Raw genomic sequence first — 18,631 nt, forward strand, 5'->3', positions numbered from 1 at the left:
TTTATGATATATTTGATTTCATTTGTTTTATTTTTTTTCAAAATTTTAGGATTTTTAATTCATCCATCACTGTTTTTATTATTAAAATGTTTTTTTTACAATTTTTTTTATTTATATAATTTTATTAAAATTTTTCTTTAATGTTTTTTTTTCTTATTTGTTTTAAGTTCCCTGTTCAAATATGTTAATCTATATATATAAAATTCTAACGTTACTGACTGACTGACTGACTGACTGACTGACTGACTGATTGACTGATTCATCATCGCACAGCCTAAACGGTTAAAGCTAACAGAATTTCATGCGGAAGTTAGAGTTGGCAAATGCAATAATCTCGTCCAAACGATTCATTAGTTTAGCCATTATGCACAAACGCATAACACGGAAGCGAACTTCAGCATTTTGCGTGTTCTTCAAGTTGTAAATAGATTCCAACAATTCAATTTTCTTTTCAGACAAATCATTAATTTGTTTGCATTCAATTAATTTGCCCAGGAAATCAATTAGTTGATGTGTGGAAATAGTTTGTTTAACATCAGGATTATTTGCCAATTCATCGGTGGTTTTAGTGCTCCACAAAGTAGCCAATTGTTTGGAAACATTAGCTAAGGTTTCATCGAATCTTTAAAAAGTTGAAGTTAGACAAAAAAATAAAAAAAATAAAAAGACGTAAACACTTACTTGGGTATAATTGGTGGCATACCAACGCATGTTAGCCAAAGATCCCAATCGATTTCATTGAGTTTATCCTTTTTATCAGTGTCAATGAAATAATCATACAAGGCCGATTTGAAATCATCAGTGACCACAGACTTGTATGAAAACTTTTTCAAATAGGATCGCAAGAAGGGCTCAAATACTTCTGGTCCTCCAAACAAATCCTCAATGTAGCGCAAGAAGGTCGAGCCTTTAATGTAAGGCACACTGGAAAAGGCATCATCAGGACCACAGTTTGACAAGTCAACAACAAGTTTTGTCAATTCGGGACTATTGGCCAATTGAGTACGAAGCTTTAAAAATAAATTATTCAAATAATTATAATAGAGAAAATTTTTTGCTAATATTTTTACTTACGCATTCTTGTAAATCTGTCAAGTTGCGGATCATGTGGAAATCACGCTCTTTCAAACCTTGCATACGTCCAACAATTTTTTGTCTCTACGAAAACGGTGAAACCTTCATTCAACCAGAAATGTTCAAAGTTTTTGTTGGTCACCAAATTGCCAGTCCAGCTGTGAGCAATTTCATGAGCCACCACATCAGCCAAAGACTTGTCACCAGCCAACAGGGTAGGTGTAACAAAAGTTAAACAAGGATTCTCCATACCACCGAAGGGGAAAGAAGGAGGCATAACCAATAGATCATATTGTTTCCATACATAAGGTCCACAGATGTCAGCAGCAGTTTTCAACATTTCTGATGTCTGTGAGAATTCTTCAGCGCATGCATCAATTATTCCTTGTTCAGCCCAGACATTAGAGTTGGGACCCAAAGGCTTGGAAACCAATCTACCAATGGCAATAGCTAAGAGATAAGCTGGTATGGGTACCTCTTGCTTGAAAGTGGTCACACCGTCTTCTTTCTTAGCAACAAGAGCACTCATTAGAGCAGTCAATTCTTTCGGATGTTCCACAGTAGCTTCGTAAGTGAATTTAACAGCAGGAGTGTCTTGACATGGCATAATAGAACGTGCATGAATTGCCTGACATTGACTGAACATGTAGGGATGTTGTTTGCCCAATGTTTGTTCAGGATTCAGCCATTGAAGACCACTGGCATTGCTGGCGGTTTCATATTCGATGCGTACAAATAAACTGGAAATACGGAATGTATAATTTGTTATTTTTACATGCTTTCAAATCCTATTTTACATTAAAAACTTAAAATTTAACACTTAGCACCTCGAATTATCTCTTGTAATTTACAAGTTGTAAAATCGTATATAATTTAATTTCAGAATATATACTTAGGTATATTTGTTCCAAAAGTCGAAATTAAAACTATTCAATTAATAGCTTGGTATTTGAATTTGTATAATAAACATATTTTTTAATAACCATTTAACTAGTTTTCTGCAAAGGCGTTTTACATTACGTCTATATTTTCTTACCCTATCAAATTATCTGTGATAGAAAAATTTATGATTTTAAATAATCTTTGAGATTAAAAAAACAATAAAAATCTTAAATACATTCAATTGTTTTTATAGATAAAAACCACAGAAATTTTCTTAAGATAGATAAGGCTTAATAATCAGGAAAGTGTTATCGTAATGAAACTAAAAAGTATGTATAGACAGACCCTAAGATACTCTACAACCGACATTAGTGTATTTTAACTTTCGGAGTAATTGGGGTCTTGTTTAAATTATGGACTCTATACCGATTGATATAAATATGTACGTTTTACGTAAAACTAATACTTAACCATGCAATATAGAATATTAAGAGATTTGTGACCGTTAACGGTGTTACGGTGTAATCGTTCTGATGTACGATTTCTAAGTAACAATGGGTCATATGTTGCAGTAAGTATGTACTTAAATTATTCCCGTTTCATAAAAATTTAAGTCAGAATTTACATGTCAGAACGACAAAAAAAACTAGAATGACAAAAATTTAAGATGTCTACATGGCCAATGTTTTTGAGAGTTAAAAATTTTAGGACAAACATATATTACTTACTCTCCGGTAGCAGTACCCTGTGGTAATTCCAAAGTAAGTTTAGCACCAATATCATCAACTGGATCGCTAACAAAGTGGTTTAGTGGAATGGAAGACTTTCCAGAAACTATTTCAGCATTCAAAACTTTAACATCACGCACATCCAACAACTTAAATAATAAAGAAATTTTTATTACTAAACGCAAAGGCAATTTAGAAAGTGTAAAACTTACAATAGCAGGCAAATCCTTTTCCAATACATTAAAACGATGGGTAACTGAACCCTTCAACTTGGTGTTTTCAAAATCTACCTTCCAGTTCAAGACACTGTGTTGTGTGGTAATCAATTCTGGTTGGGAGTAAGAACTTGGATCAATTTTACCTAGACGACCCATTTTGCGTTGACTTTGTAGCGAATACAATGGAATTGTTTGTTGGAACCTTTTCGTATTAGGTGACGCTGGCGCTGTTAATGATGACGACGAAAATAGATGTTGTGTACTTAGAGTACGTGTTGAAACTGAGGGAAAATTGTGGAAAAAAGTTAAAACACTTGTAGAACACAATTACTTCAATAATGATATCAGATTATCAATGGTTATATGCTTATACTATTGAAATAATCTTATCACTAATGTGCATTACTTTAATTTAAAAGTTGGTTGGAATGTGTGGCTACTGTGGTAAATCAAAATATTTATATTAAAGTTATGAATCGTGGTTAATAGTTGTGCTGGTTGCTAACAACAAGTATTTTCTTTTTTTACAATAAATGTGAGGCACTATATCCCATATTATAAACTGGAGTGTTACATTAGAACAAAAACTAAATTCAGTTGGCATATTATTTGAGTGGGTGGAATTCATCACCTTTGGCGATTAATAAATTTTTTGCTTTCTTACCGGCAAATAAAATTAATTGCTTATAAATTGCAATTTGCAACTCAATTCACTTGATAATGACATCAACAAAAAACATTAACCTAAATGATGAATGAATATTCTGGCAACACTAGAATGCTAAAATTTGCAAAAACAATGCTGTTGCCAGATAAATTAGATTACAAGTGGAGGGATTTTAGCAAATCTCCAGTTTGCTTGTTTTACTGGAATATTTATAGTGTCTCACATAAGTATTCGAATTTGGCTGTACTTTGAAAAGAAACATAATTAAATAATATTTTTGTGTGTGAAATAAATAATTAAATTTGTTATATTGTCTAAAGTCCTATCACACTCTTTAAAATTTAGAAAAATTACATTTACCTCCTAATTGATTTAACTTTTTTAAAATAGACCATAAAATTGCCTCACAAAAGTATTTGAATTTTCCTGTATTTCATATATCACCATATTTTATGAAACACAAAAATTATAAACGAGTGGTTTTTTTCTTAAAATTGTGTTGTATATTTTTGGCCAATTTGTTCCACAATTTTGAAGTATTTGTACCATCTTTTCATGTAATATCATTAAAATGACGATTGTTGACCATATTTGCTATTTTTTTCTTTTTTCAGAAAAAAACCAAACTTTAATATTGGGATTTAATAGACCCCTGAGGTATATAAAAAATAATAATTTTTGTTATAAGGATCTGTACTTAAAAGTTCCAAGATGTATTTTTGGTGTCGTTCTTCTGTTTCTAATTGAATTGTATGGATCTTAAGTCCCTTTTCGTACCACTAGGGTCGATATTTTCCGACAAAGTTGGCTAATCTACTTTCATGTACATATTAGCACTAAAATATTTTAAAATTTCAATACATTATATCGGCATACAATTCCAAAACATGCCTTTACAAAACGCCATCCTATACAGTAGATTTCAGTTTTTACTATTCGTAACTTTCACGCTTATGTTGCCCATTACAATAACGATGTAAGTAAAAAATTTTGGGTTTATTTTGATAATAGTAATCAATATTTAAACTGATATCGATATTTTTGAGTTTGACCATAATGATATAGTGGCATGCAGCGTGGACGTCATTGGTATATAAAATAATGATACTACCATATTGAATGGTGTTTCTTTGAGGCATGTTTTGGAGTTGTACACTTCCACAATACATTGAAAACTTATAATATATAAAAGCTGATATCTAAAAGAATATATACAAGAAAACTTTCCCCGAATTTTTTGACCCTTGTATTATGAAAATGGACTTAAGTTCCAATATATTGAATTAGCAACAGAATAATGATATCAATATCTTGGATCCAGATACAGATTCTTGTAACAAAAATACTATTTTTAGATACTCCAAGGGGTCTATTAAATCAAAATATCAAATTTTGATTTTATCTGTGGAAAAAAATAGTACAAATTTTGCCAAAAATCACCATTTTAATGATTTGACATAAAAAAAGGGTACAAATTCCCAATAATAATATGATCAAATATGAAATACAGGAAAAATTCGTACACTTTTGTGAGGCAATTTTATGGAATTTTTGTTTAAAAAAAGCTAATTTAAGTAAATGTAAATTTTTCAAGTTTTAAAAAGGACCTAAGGACTGTCTAAACCAGCGTTGCGCGTTCATATTGTTCTAATTACGAAGATTTTCGGCAATTCACACGTACACAACCCGATCATAAATAAAACTCATAGCAAGAGCGTAAAAATTGCAAAAATTTTGTAAAAACAACAACAACATTTTCAAACAAGAGAATAACTTGCAAAAAACTGGTACACTCCAAAAACTTTTCAGGAATGCATAATATTAAAAATACATAAAAACAATATTTTTAATACTTTTTTTTTAAACATTTTACATTAAAAGCTTTAATCTTTGTTTAGAAATAAACGTTTTTCTCTTCTTTGAATATGCTTTATCTGTAAAATTTACAATTTTACTTCTTATAAAATTTTATCATAGCAAGCGTAACTAGGAAATCTTTTTTCTAAGTGTTTTTTTAGTATTTTCTTACCACTACAATAACAGTTTCTCTTTCTGCGCTTGGCTGGTCTAAACCATATAACAAAATATTTTATTTTTTTGCACACAAAATATATTAAATTTGGTTTCTTTTCATAGTTTACCTAAATTCGAATACTTATGAGAGACACTGTATATAAATTGTTTTAAACCAACATAGAATTTAAAAAATTAATTTAAAAACATTTAACGCTGCACATCTACCAGTTAAACTATTATAAGATGTTGAGAAAAAGGCAATCAAACTCTTTTAATATAAGATCGAAAACATTTTTTTAACGATTTAAGGACTATATATTACTTTTTTAATATTATTTTTAAAATCACGAAAGTTATTTTTATTTTAACTCTTAATTTGGTTACCCCCCTCAAAATATTTATTGTAATGTAATATGATGTTACCCAAATTTATTTTTATTAGAGAAAACCTAACAACTATTTTTTTGTTTTATTTTATAATAATATTTTAATTTACATTTATGTAATATATAAGTTTTATTGGGTTTTTATGGTATATAACTAAACACATTTTAAGAAATTATTAGTTATAAAATCATTTTTATAATGTTATATAACATAAAATTTAAATTATGACATTTAAGATTTTTTTGTTCGTTTTTAATAAAACTTAATGTGGAAAAAACCCGCTCTCTGAATGATGCAGTTGGACAGATTGCTAAGATTTTCACGTTTATGTCCTTTTGTTGCATTGATCCTGGTATATAAAATCATCATATCCATTTTTTTTATTTTCTAAAATACTTATTAAGCTGTTTATTCTGATTTTAGGAATCCTCGTGATCTGAAGATTACTCTAGCAGTTTTAATTTATATTAAAAAAATTTTTCAGGATAGGCAAGCAAATTATAAATCAAAATATTAAAAAATGAATACTTGATCAAACTTTTAAGTTTTTCTTTAACTTGCGCAGACATGAAACTTACGTTCTTAAGAATTATTATTTCTGAAACCCAAAAAATTTAGGTTTCATTAAAAAAATAGTGAAGTTCAACTAACTAAATTTAAGGAAGGTTTTTGTTGCTCAAACAAGCCGAAACTTGGAATTCTTCTTTGTTTTCATAAAGATTTTCGAAAATTGGAATTATTCTAAAAGCTCGAAATCACAAGGATTTTTAGAAGTGCAACTTTTTTTAATTGAATGCCAACTTCAGACATTTTACACTTTTGTAGATAAAAATTTTAAAATATGAATTTTAAAGAAATTTTAGAATATTTTTTTTAGAATTTCGTTGATAGAGACGTTAAATTAAATTGTAGGAGTGAACAATTTATCAGAAAAATGTCCGTTATAATCATAGGATTCTTGAATTTTAATGTTTGAACATTTTCTAAAATTTTATATTCGAAAGTTATACAAAATTTCAATCGCTTTCGATCTTGCCTCCAGATGTCTTGCTGCAAAATATTTCGAAGAAAAAACTTGCATATACTGATGAAAGCAATTCCTAAGTATTTAGCAATCCCTATACAAATACATATTATAGATAATTTAAAAAATATTTAATTTGATTTAACAAAACACTTTTCAACGAATTTATTAAAGTTTAACGTAAAATATAATCTTTTGGATAATCCATAATTGAAGGGAAGTTTTCCAAGGTTTCCTTGTCTATGTGATCTAATCGCTGTGGTACTTCACGTGGTGTTCTAATTTGATTCGTTACATTTGCTAAAATTTCCTCAGGAACATTATCATCGGCAAATAAATGAAGCCTCTGCATTGTGTGACGACGTTGAAGATTGCCTTTCATTGAATTATAGACCGCTTTGTGCATTACCATAGTGGGATCTTTATCATGTAATTGCCAAGCGAGAGTCCAACTGGCACCTCCAGGATAACCAGTGTGATGGAAGTATACACGTTTCACCCATTCATCACCAGGTAATGCGATTTCCTTTGTATTAATAACAACTACATGATCACCGCAATCATCTGCAAAGGGAAATGAGAAAATATTCAAGAATTTACAAAAAAAAAACTTGGGTATTTACCATTAATTTTGTGATTTTTTTATTCTATGTAACACTGACTTTATTTGGTTCTTATAAATAAAATAGAGGTGATTTGGAAAAGAACTTACTCATTGGATGGTAGATAGGTTTTTGTTGGCCTTGCAAGTGTCTGGAAATCAATTTAGCTGAATCAAATGGATTTTGCCAGGTGCAATCATAGATATGCCATGTTCTGGCGAATGTAGCCCATTGCTAAATGTATTGTAAAATAATTTATTAAAGTAACTTTTATTTTTGTATTTCAAGAATTCACCCACCTGCACACGTTTTGCAATAGACATTTTGTTTTAAATTTAATTGAAATATTTTACAAAAATTATTTATTAAATAACTATCAGCAATTCACACATCGCCGTACTTTAGAGTCCTACGCCGACAAATATAAACGTTGGGCAGTTGTTACTAAAATTACGGCGGCGGCTTTTTATCGCCATTAAGTAGGGTTCTATAATCGACTTTCGAAGAATCGAACAAGCGAATTTTTGTCGCAAAAAAATCAAAGTCGAAAAAAAATAGTCGAAAATATTTCCTACTTTTCGATATAATTGTTTAAAAATGGTTTCGAATTTTAAGAAATGGAAAATTAGAAAATTATATTCATAACAAATTAAAAAAATGTAAAATATAAGTACTATGACAAATTGTATGTAGCCTATACCTCGATAAACATAAAAATATTTTTGTCGTTTTCGTACCAACGAGACGGCAAATAGAAATTTCGCTACAGCTACAAAAAAATTAAGAATAATTAATTATTAATTAAAATTAATTAACAATTAAGAGTTCTATATTCGGCTGTGCCGAATCTTATACACCCTTCACCATCATGTGTTAAATAGAATAGTCAATACAAAAAATTAAAAAATACCAGTTGTTAAACGAAAGTACCCTTTTATAGATTTCGATCAATCGATCAAAAGTGTTGCTTATGTGCATAAAACAAAAATGTATTAAAAAATTTTTCATCCAGATTTGTATTAACTTAAAAGTACAAAAAAGTCCACATTACATGTTCTTACTATAAATAAAAAATTTCATGTTTCTAGGTTCAATATTATAGAAAACTCAAAAAGTACCTTTGGGGAAAGAAAAAATCGTTTCTATAGGCTCTACATGTTTAATTTCATGTTTCTAGGTTCAATATTATAGAAAATTAAATAAGTACCTTTTGAAGAAAGTGAAGGTACCAAAAAATTCCCTTTTATATGTTATCACTTGCTCCGGGACCTATATCCTAACTTTCATGATTTTAAGTTTAATACTCAATTTCACGTTTTTAGGGTTAATATTAAAGGAAATTCAAAAAGTATCTTTTAAAGAACGCGAAAGTACCAAAAAGTCGCCTCACCTTGCCCTACATATTTCTAGGTTCAATATTATAAAAAAAATTCAGAAACTACCTACTTATGTATTCTCACCTAATCCTTAAGCCAGGACCCAATAATAACATTTCTTTCTGAGCATGAATAAATTTCACCAATTTTTGGTGAAATTTTTTAGAGGTATCCCGTATTTTTACTAATACCTTTGTTATTTATTTGCTGATTTTAAATAGCATTCTATTCGATCGAACCGAAACGGTTTTTTCCTTTTTTCAAAATTTATTTATCGAAAACTATGTACGCTACCAAAACATCACAACATAATGTAAACAACAATATAGAAATCGTAAAAATTTTGAAAAATGTTATCTTAAAATGAACTAAATTTCAATTTTCGGGGGGAACATCAGAAACTTTGGGCCACCCTAATGTACATATATTGTATAAGCATTTACTTTAAATATTTTTACTTAGTAGTAAAGTTATGTAAAGAACTAACTAATTTATCACAATTAAAAAAATATACAAATAAATATACAAATATATTTGAATACATACGCAAATATAGTTATACATATAAATCGAATAAAAAATTTCTATGTGCTTTCAATAAATATCATATTTTTTTATATGTGATTTAACATTCTGGAAACTCAAAGACATCTGTATGCTATGTTTTGCTTATCTATTCTATATATATAAAATTCTAACGTTACTGACTGACTGACTGATTGACTGATTCATCATCGCACAGCCTAAACGGTTAAAGCTAAAGAGCTGAAATTTGGACAGGGGGTTGGTCTCCCACCAAATAGATCCACTAAGACGGGATTTTTGGAAATTCGAATGTTTAGGGGGTAAAAAAGGGTAAAAACGGGTAAAATCGGTAACCTAATATCTCCTAAACTAGAAAAGATACAAAAATAATTTAAAGCTTATCATCGTTCATTTAAAAAATAAGCGGACAGGTGTCTGGTACTTTTTTCAATTTCGGCCCCTTTAGGGAATAAACGCGTAAAAACTGTATTTTGGTACTTTTTTTGCACCCCATGTATCTTTTAAACCAGTGAACATTCAAACAATATTTTTGACTTCTTCATAACTTGACGAAAAAATAAAAATATAAATTTAGTACTTTTTGGTTATTCGGATGTTTAAGGGGTGAAAATTGTACCTATTTTTGGTACTTTTTTCATAAAACATTGATTTTGGTTTATTAACTTATACATATAAATACGTAATAACGGGCTCCCACTACGATGTTGTAACATTTTGGAATAGAATTTATATTTCTTCAATGGGTGGAAAAAAGTACCAAAAGGGGTAAAAACTGGAAATTTGATTTTATTCAAACACAATGATCCAATTTAGATAAAATTTTTAGATTTAGAAACACTAAATATGCTAATGAGGTGTTATTTGGAAACCCGGTACCAAGTGATATTTTTTTGGTACTTTTTCATTCTCCATCTGGTAGTTTTTAAGTTTTCTTTGATATTGAAATCGAAACATGAAATTAATAATAAGGAGACTTTTCGGTACTTTTTCGTTCTGCACAGGTATTTTCTTGAGTTTTCTTTAAAATTAAACCTAGAAGCATGAAATTAAGCATGTAGAGCCCGGAGTAAGTGAGAATCTATAAAGGGGGACTTTTTGGTACTTTTTCGTACTTCGACTGGTACTTTTTGAATTTTCTATAATATTGAACCTAGAAACATGAAATTAAGCATGTAGAGCACGTAGTAAATGAGAATCTATAAAGGCGGACTTTTTGGTACTTTTTCGTTCTACAAAAGGTACTTTTTGAGTTTTCTATAAAATTAAGCATGTAGAGCCCAAGTAAATGAGAATCTATAAAAGGGGACTTTTTGGTACTTTTTCGTTCTACAAAAGGTACTTTTTGGATTTTTGTATAATATTGAACCTAGAAACATGAAATTAAGTATGTAGAGCCCGGAGTAAATAAGAATCTATAAAAGGAGACTTTTTGGTACTGTTTCGTTCTACAAAAGGTACTTTTTGAGTTTTCTATAAAATTTAAACTAGAAACATGAAATTAAGCATGTAGAGCCCGGAGTAAATGAGAATCTATAAAAGGGGACTTTTAAATATTCCATACGTTCAAATTTAAAGATTTTTAAATGTTCAAACAACATACCCAAAAACAATTTTTATTTTAAATTTTCCAAAGACTATGCCAACTCAATTAAAAAAAACTAATAAAATTTGAATACAAAATTTAAATTTTAAAATATAACAAGTATTTTGGAAAACAAGTAGAAAACTAAAGAAAAACAACCCCAACAAAATAAATAGTTTAACGGTAACTGTCGGATTTATATGAATAAAAATCGCTCTAAAAAGTTTTATAAAAACGGTCAATAATTCCTCTCATGTAACGTCCACTTTAGTTAATTTGATGAGTAATATCACCGCGATGTTTATAGGGAGCGTTTCTTTTATGGCATACGGTTTGTTGGTGGGTGTATGAGATGTGACACTCTCATTTGTTGTATTTTGTTGAGTGCACTATGTTAAAATTATAATGTTTTTAATAAAATATTGTCAAACAGCGAGAAGGATTAAAATAATAAAAATCGGATGCAGAGTTTAGAAGCCTCATAAAATGTGAAAACATTGTTAAAATCTAAAGAATTTGGACATTTTGGAGAACAATGAATGTGTATATCAAATTTAATTAAAATCGGAAAGGGTAAGGTGCAAAATCTATTCGAAAATATTTACATATAATGTCCCTAGAATAATCTCACTGTTAAAAAAAATAGTTTTCAATTTATTACTTTAACATTTCTACACTGAAATGCACTTTTCACATTTCAGGTGGCGTTATATTAATTTGTTGGTTTGTAATAAAAACAACAAGGAAATAATAAAAACGACTATAAGAAAGAATTGCGTCAAAAAATAGTTAAAATCACGTCTCAAAAATAATACCAAGTTATTACTACGTCAACATTTATTGCTCTTGACAAACAATTGCAAAGCTTAACATGTTTCGTTATTTATTTTTACAGAAAATGTCAAAAACAAAGGATATCAATGTTCAATATGCGAATATTATGCAACAAAAGTATGGATTTCATGAAATATTCACTAGGTTTCAGGTCTACTAGTGTTGGTACTTTTGTTAAAATTGTTATCGCGATATTGTACAAAGGATATGTACTTACATACATACATATGTATATCATATATCTTAGGAAGTGAAACAAAATACAATTCAATCTGTAGGATAGTTATTAATATTTCATAATTTATTGATCTTATTTTTTTAGGTAAAAACATACTAGTACTGCTAAATGCGATGATGCTGTACCACCATTTGTATTGTGATGATGAATAAATTTATAAATACAAAAGTAAAATTATGTACTTTAACACCAATAAAATCCATTCTAATTTTGTACAAATTTTTGTACTTTTTATATTTGAACATTTAATTTATCACGTATCAAGAACTGAAATAGCATCAAGATGTATGTATGTGCCCGGAAGTTAAAAAGATTTAAACATTTAACACATAATACTAAAATATTCGAAGAATCCTTTTTCCACGTCAATCTGTCTGTCTGTTGGTCTACGTGCCTCTTTTATAAACGAAAAATTCGTAATATTTAATGAATTCTTGGTGTTGAAAACAGATTTAACGATTTTATCGAAAAAGTTTTATACTCGTTCCATTGTTATTTTGTTCTTGTTGTTACTTGTTAATCAACAATTAAGAATTGATTACGTGAGGTATTTACTTTTGATAAATTGAAAATTACTGTTATATTTTCATTTCATTCAGTTTTTGTATTTTCTCTTTTATTACGCATATAGTGGTTACATACATACATAGCTAAGTGAGTATGTATTTGTAATTAGTGAAGTGATTTTAACATTCACGAACTGGCTGGGAAGTTATTGTTTATCAAAACTTTATCAATATTCAAATTAATCAGCAAAATAGTAAATTTTGTGCTGATTTATTAAGTCTATCCAATCATATATGTATAACCGGTTATTTCTCACAAATTTCCATATTAACATTTATTGTGATCTATTGGTTTATGAAAACTGTTGTATACATTCTGTTCTTGTTTTAAATTTGTAGATCTGACCAGTTAAATTAAAAATATCTACTTTGTAGCTTATTGGCTACACTACTGAAAATAATTTTTAATTTACACAAGGTCTCCTCCTAAATAACTCATATAAAGAAATATTAAACATGCACCTTATACATAAGGTACAGGTCGCAGGACAAATAGTACTCTCAAGAAGAACAAAATTTTGCAAAAATGGAAGAAGTTGTCGTAGTTTGAAATTTTGTACATTGCTTTAGTTTTTTTGCTAAAAGTTTGTAATTTCTTTATACATTTATATTTAGTATTCTTTGTTCGTCCCTCAACCCTTGAGACATAATTTGATGATATTTGTTACATAATTTCTTGCCCAGGAAATGGGTATCTCATAGCAACCCTACAATTATTACTCCGATATTGAACTTTAAAAATGTTAAATTAAATGCAGTCATGAAACAATTTGTTATATTTTAATGCATCCGGTCTTAAGGAAAATCAGACATTTAAATAAAGAAAAATCAGGCATTTGAATAAAGAAGAATAAATTTGGAAATTCAACTTTACTCTAAGAATTGATCTACAAGTATTATGCCCAAATTCAGAAAGAAGAAAATAAATTATTTTTTTTAATTGTATGTACAATTTTTTCAGTTTTATTTTATTTTTTATTACATTTAATCCAACGTAGATGTTCATTAGTTATAAAAATCAATTGTCATATCAAATTCAACATATTGCCCTTCATGACATGAGACTTACATAGGATATGTACTGGTACATCCGATTTTGAACATGGCACAAAACAATAATTTGCATTCAGTCCAAATATTCATGACCAATAACTTCTTATTTTATCTTTAGTTGGATGCTTAGTTTCAAATAATATCATTTTATATTAAACTATCTATACCCAGTGTAACACTTTACGATTTTGAAGATTCTAACCATAATAGTTTTCTAATATCAGATATAATTATTTTTACATATAGGGCCACGCAAATTATTGCAAGTTCCAAAAATTAATTTAGATTTTAATGTAGATTTTAATGTAAATATACAAAATTTTGTATTTTATTCATATTGGAGATGAAGATTGCGCCAATTTTCTCTAAATGTTCACATGAATGTTCTTTATGTAAAATTTAAATTTTCTAGCTCTAATAGTTTCTAAGATATACGAATTGTTCAATTTAAGTCATATGGGACCCCAATGAATGTTCATATGAATGTCAATTCTACATGTAAAATTTGAAGATTCCGGCTCTAATAGTTTCTCAGATATACGAATTTTTTATTTAATTCATATGGGGCTTCAAGCCTCCCCCAAATAAAAGTTCGCCATTTATCCTCCAAAATATTCAGATGAATATTAAACTTCTTCATTCAAAATTTGAAGAATCTAATGCTAATAGATTCCCAGATAAACGAAATTTTGTATTTAAGTCATATGGTCATATAGACCGTCCGTTATTCTCTAAATGTTCACAAGAGTATCTAAATTCTTCATGTAAACTTTTAAGATTCTGGCTCTAATAGTTTCGCAGATATACGAATTTTTCTATGTAATTCATATGTACTGTCTAGTCTATATAAGTAATATTCCACATAATTAATAATAGAATAGAAAATAGATTGTATAAAAAATAACCTTAAAAAGTACTCTCTTTGTTAAGGAGAGTCAGTTCATGGCATGGCTAAATCGACTCCGCTACCTATAAGGATCCAGAATATATGTACTTTATGGGGTCAGAAAATTATATTATATTTACTCACCCAGTGGTGGTAAAAGTACCAACGCACAGTGGTATAGGAAAAAAAGAGGGAAATAATTCGGCAACTTCTAAACGGTTAATAGTAATGAAATTTGGTATGCACAAAGAGGAGGTTGAGTTTAGGTTTTGAATTTGGACCTTATAGGCCAACCAGGGGCCCGCAGGGGTCTACAAATTAGGACACCTCGGCTGTGTTAAATTTTTAAAACGATCCTATTTCTTCGTTTGAGTTCCGATATAAATTATCTCTTATAGTTTAGGAGATATTCGAATTTGAAAATTAAAATTTTTACCGTCCTTACTTTAGCTTTTTGATAATAGCGGGTCCAAATATTCCCGATTTTCGCCATTTTTTTATTCGCTTAACAACAAGTGAAAGAATTATATAAAAATCATGACTGAAACCAAAGTTATAGGCATTTTAATTTAAAAAAATAAAAAAGGCGATTTTTTTGCCATTATTTTCGGAAAAAAGTATCTTTTTCTTTTTAAATTATCTAAAAACTTTCTAAGAAGATGTATATAGAATTTATACTTTTTGGAAAGCTGACTTTACATAAAATACTATTAATGAAACAAAACCTAAAAGAACAGGTCTATCCAAAAAAACCCTATTTTTATGGAAAATTAAATTTTGAGCAAAAATTCTCAAATCGCATAGTCGATATCAAATTATAGTGACCTGTTTTATATGACCCAATATGTTCCTAATCATTTTGAAACGGACGACTGTAAACAGTATACCCACACCATCATCTGATACAACGTTCACTGAGGAAGAAGCTATTGCGCTTATGTTGCAGCCGGGATTATGTCGTGATAACTACATAACGTTAAGAAAGGCGCTATCTGAAAAAGGAGTGGATGTTTTACCATCATATGACTATTAAAATAAATAATCGGAAGGCTGTAATTGGACTCGGCGCTCTACTCGAAAATACTGCTTTAATGATTGCTTCTGACTTTTCTCAGACCAACTAAAAAAAATAAATTCTTGTGATCTTCAACTCATTTGTAAGTGGGGATGTGATGGATTATCAGCACTCTCGGAATATAAACAAATCAACACAAGTGAATCATCTTCCGAGTATAAAAGTGTATTTATGGCATCGTTAGTTCCATTAAGAATTCGAAAGTATGCTGACAGCAATTCTCAATCAACCAGTTTCGATGTTATTTGGAAGAATTCGACTCCAGGATCCAAAGCTTTTTGTGGGCCAATAAGTTTTGAGTATATAAAGGAATCCAAAACAACAACTCAAGATTTGATAAATCGTATTGAAGCAGAAATTAAAAACTTGGAACCTATAACAATCGAAATAGAAAATTATTCGTTTAACATGTCCTATGATTTAAAACTTACAATGATTGATGGGAAAGTTGGAAATGCCATTACAGGAACATCATCTATTTTGTACTGCTACATATGTGGTAATAAAAAAATCAGAATTTTCGAATATTTCCAAGCAAAGGTCAATAAATGAGGAAAAATTACAATTTGGAATATCCCCCCTACATGCTCGCATACGATTTCCGGAACGTTTTCTACATTTAGCATATGATTTAAAGTACAGAAGCATACCGGAAAATGCAAACAAAAATGCAAATAACAATAAGGAGTTAATGGAAATGAGAGCCAGTGAGAAAAGAAGAATTCAAGAGGAATATAAAAGCGGATGGGATTAAATTTTGATAAACCACTCACAGGATATGGAAGCACAAACGATGGTAATACCGCTAGATGTTTTTTCAAACATTTTGAAACTACTTCCGAAATAACCGAAATTAATATGGATTTACTGCAAAAGGTCAATATTATTTTAATGGCGATAAATAGCAAGCATAAAGTAAACGCAACAAAATTTGGAGAGTATTCAAAACACAAAATCTTTTTTAAAACACAATTTAAAATTTACCAAACATAATTCAACAATGACTACAGGCCTGAAGTGATGCTGAATTAATATAACTTAATCTACCAAAATTTAGATAAAATTTAAGAAAATTAATGTTTTAAGTTAAGTTAGATGCAATTAAGGTAGAATAGTTTAAGTAATTTAATAAAATTTAAGTTTAAGATAAATTAATTAAATTTTAAGTTAAATTAGATAAATTTAAGATAGTTTTTAAGATAAAAAGATAGTTTATCGTTTAAATTAAACCAAATTAGTTTTAGAGGCTTTTTGAAGATAAAATTAGTTGAAATTTTAAGTTTAAGTATGTTTTAGATAAGTTTTTTTTTCCTGATTTTAGTTTAGATAATTAGTTATAGGTTAGTTTATGTTTGATTCTTGTAAAATTTTAGAAAGATGCTGAGGATTTAACGAGGCTTATTTTAAAAATTTCGAAAATTAAGTAAATTATCCCCAAATTTCTTCTATTTGATTGAGTAATAACTTGAAATTATGTAAAAATTGAGAAATTCTGAATTATCATAAGTAATTGGCCAATAAAATTTATATAATTGTTTGGTTGGTTCTTTAACTTTTATAGATAATTTATTTACCAATGCAATAATTCCCCTTTCACAAGCCTGATTTTAATTCAATTCTACGTTTTTATTTGCAAAAGAAGTAAAAATATTCCGAAATAAAGTTAAAAAACAAATCAAATACTTAATTTTTTTTTAAATAATCCCCAATTTTAACATACTGACTGATGTAGGATGTCATATGGTCGGCTACGCCCCACTATACATTCATACTTGTTTTTTCCTTGTTTTTAGTTCAGCGTATATTGTTCTAATTACGAAGATTTTCGGCAATTCACACATAACCCGATCGTAATTAAAACTCACTGCAAGAGCGCAAAAATTACAAAAATTATCTTTAGTTGCTTGACAACATTCAACAAAGTAAGTTGATGTCGCTTTGTTTCAGAAATTGAAAACAAAATGTGTAAAAACTAAAATTTCATTTGCAAACAAGAGAATAACTTACAAAAAACAAAGAAATAAACATTTGTCTTTTCTTTGGATATGTTTTATCTGTAAAATTTGGCATTTTACTAGTTATAAAACTTGATCATTACAAGCGTAATTAGGAAATATTTTTTTTTCTAAGTGTTTTTTTAGTATTTTCTTGAAGATGAGTTTTCTCTTCTTCTAGAAGATGAGTTTTCTCTTCTTCTATTTGTATACTCACCAAGATAAAATCTATAAAAATAAATCTATATAAAATGAAATTTTATAATTTTTATTGAAAAATTTGAAATTAAAATAGTAGAAAAAAATAATTGATTTAACAACTACTTAATCTAAGAAAAGTAATATATGTACATGCATTAGACCGACTCACAAAAAATGGTGCATGAGTTAACCCCCAAAAACAATTTGCTTTTATGTAATATGATGTCTAATGTACATACATATGTATCAAAAATTTAGAATTATTACCTTATAATAAGATAATTTTCAGGAAATCTGTATTGATATTCCAACTGTTGGCTGGTATACTTCCAAAAATTGTAAAATGTTGGACTCTAAAATATTTTTGTAGTTCTTTATAAATTTTATGATCAATCCATCAAATTTTAAGAGTAATATTTTGGAACGCATTAATCCTTCAACGAAATAAACAAAAATAATGTTATAATTAATATTGAATTACTTTTATATTTATTGAAATTACCAGTTATACTTTAGGAAGCAATAAAATTCTCTTATGATCAATACATTTTCCACCAAAGTTTGAACGGTCAGATCTATTTTTTTTTTTTTTTTTTTGCAAATAATCGACATTTTTAATGGAACCGCGTGATGAAATAAGATATATTTAACTTTCCAGATCCCTTTTCTATAGTTATATTCT

At 28.6% G+C, this 18,631-nt stretch overlaps 1 pseudogene; it reads right to left on the minus strand.

Annotated features, from left to right (window-relative positions):
• Positions 1-288: 288 nt before the first annotated feature.
• LOC124418435 lies at positions 289-8,039 on the minus strand (annotated as a pseudogene).
• Between the last annotated feature and the right edge of the window lie 10,592 nt (positions 8,040-18,631).

The sequence above is a fragment of the Lucilia cuprina genome, chromosome 3 (assembly GCF_022045245.1).
Source record: "Lucilia cuprina isolate Lc7/37 chromosome 3, ASM2204524v1, whole genome shotgun sequence".
In the NCBI taxonomy this organism is placed as follows: domain Eukaryota; kingdom Metazoa; phylum Arthropoda; class Insecta; order Diptera; family Calliphoridae; genus Lucilia; species Lucilia cuprina.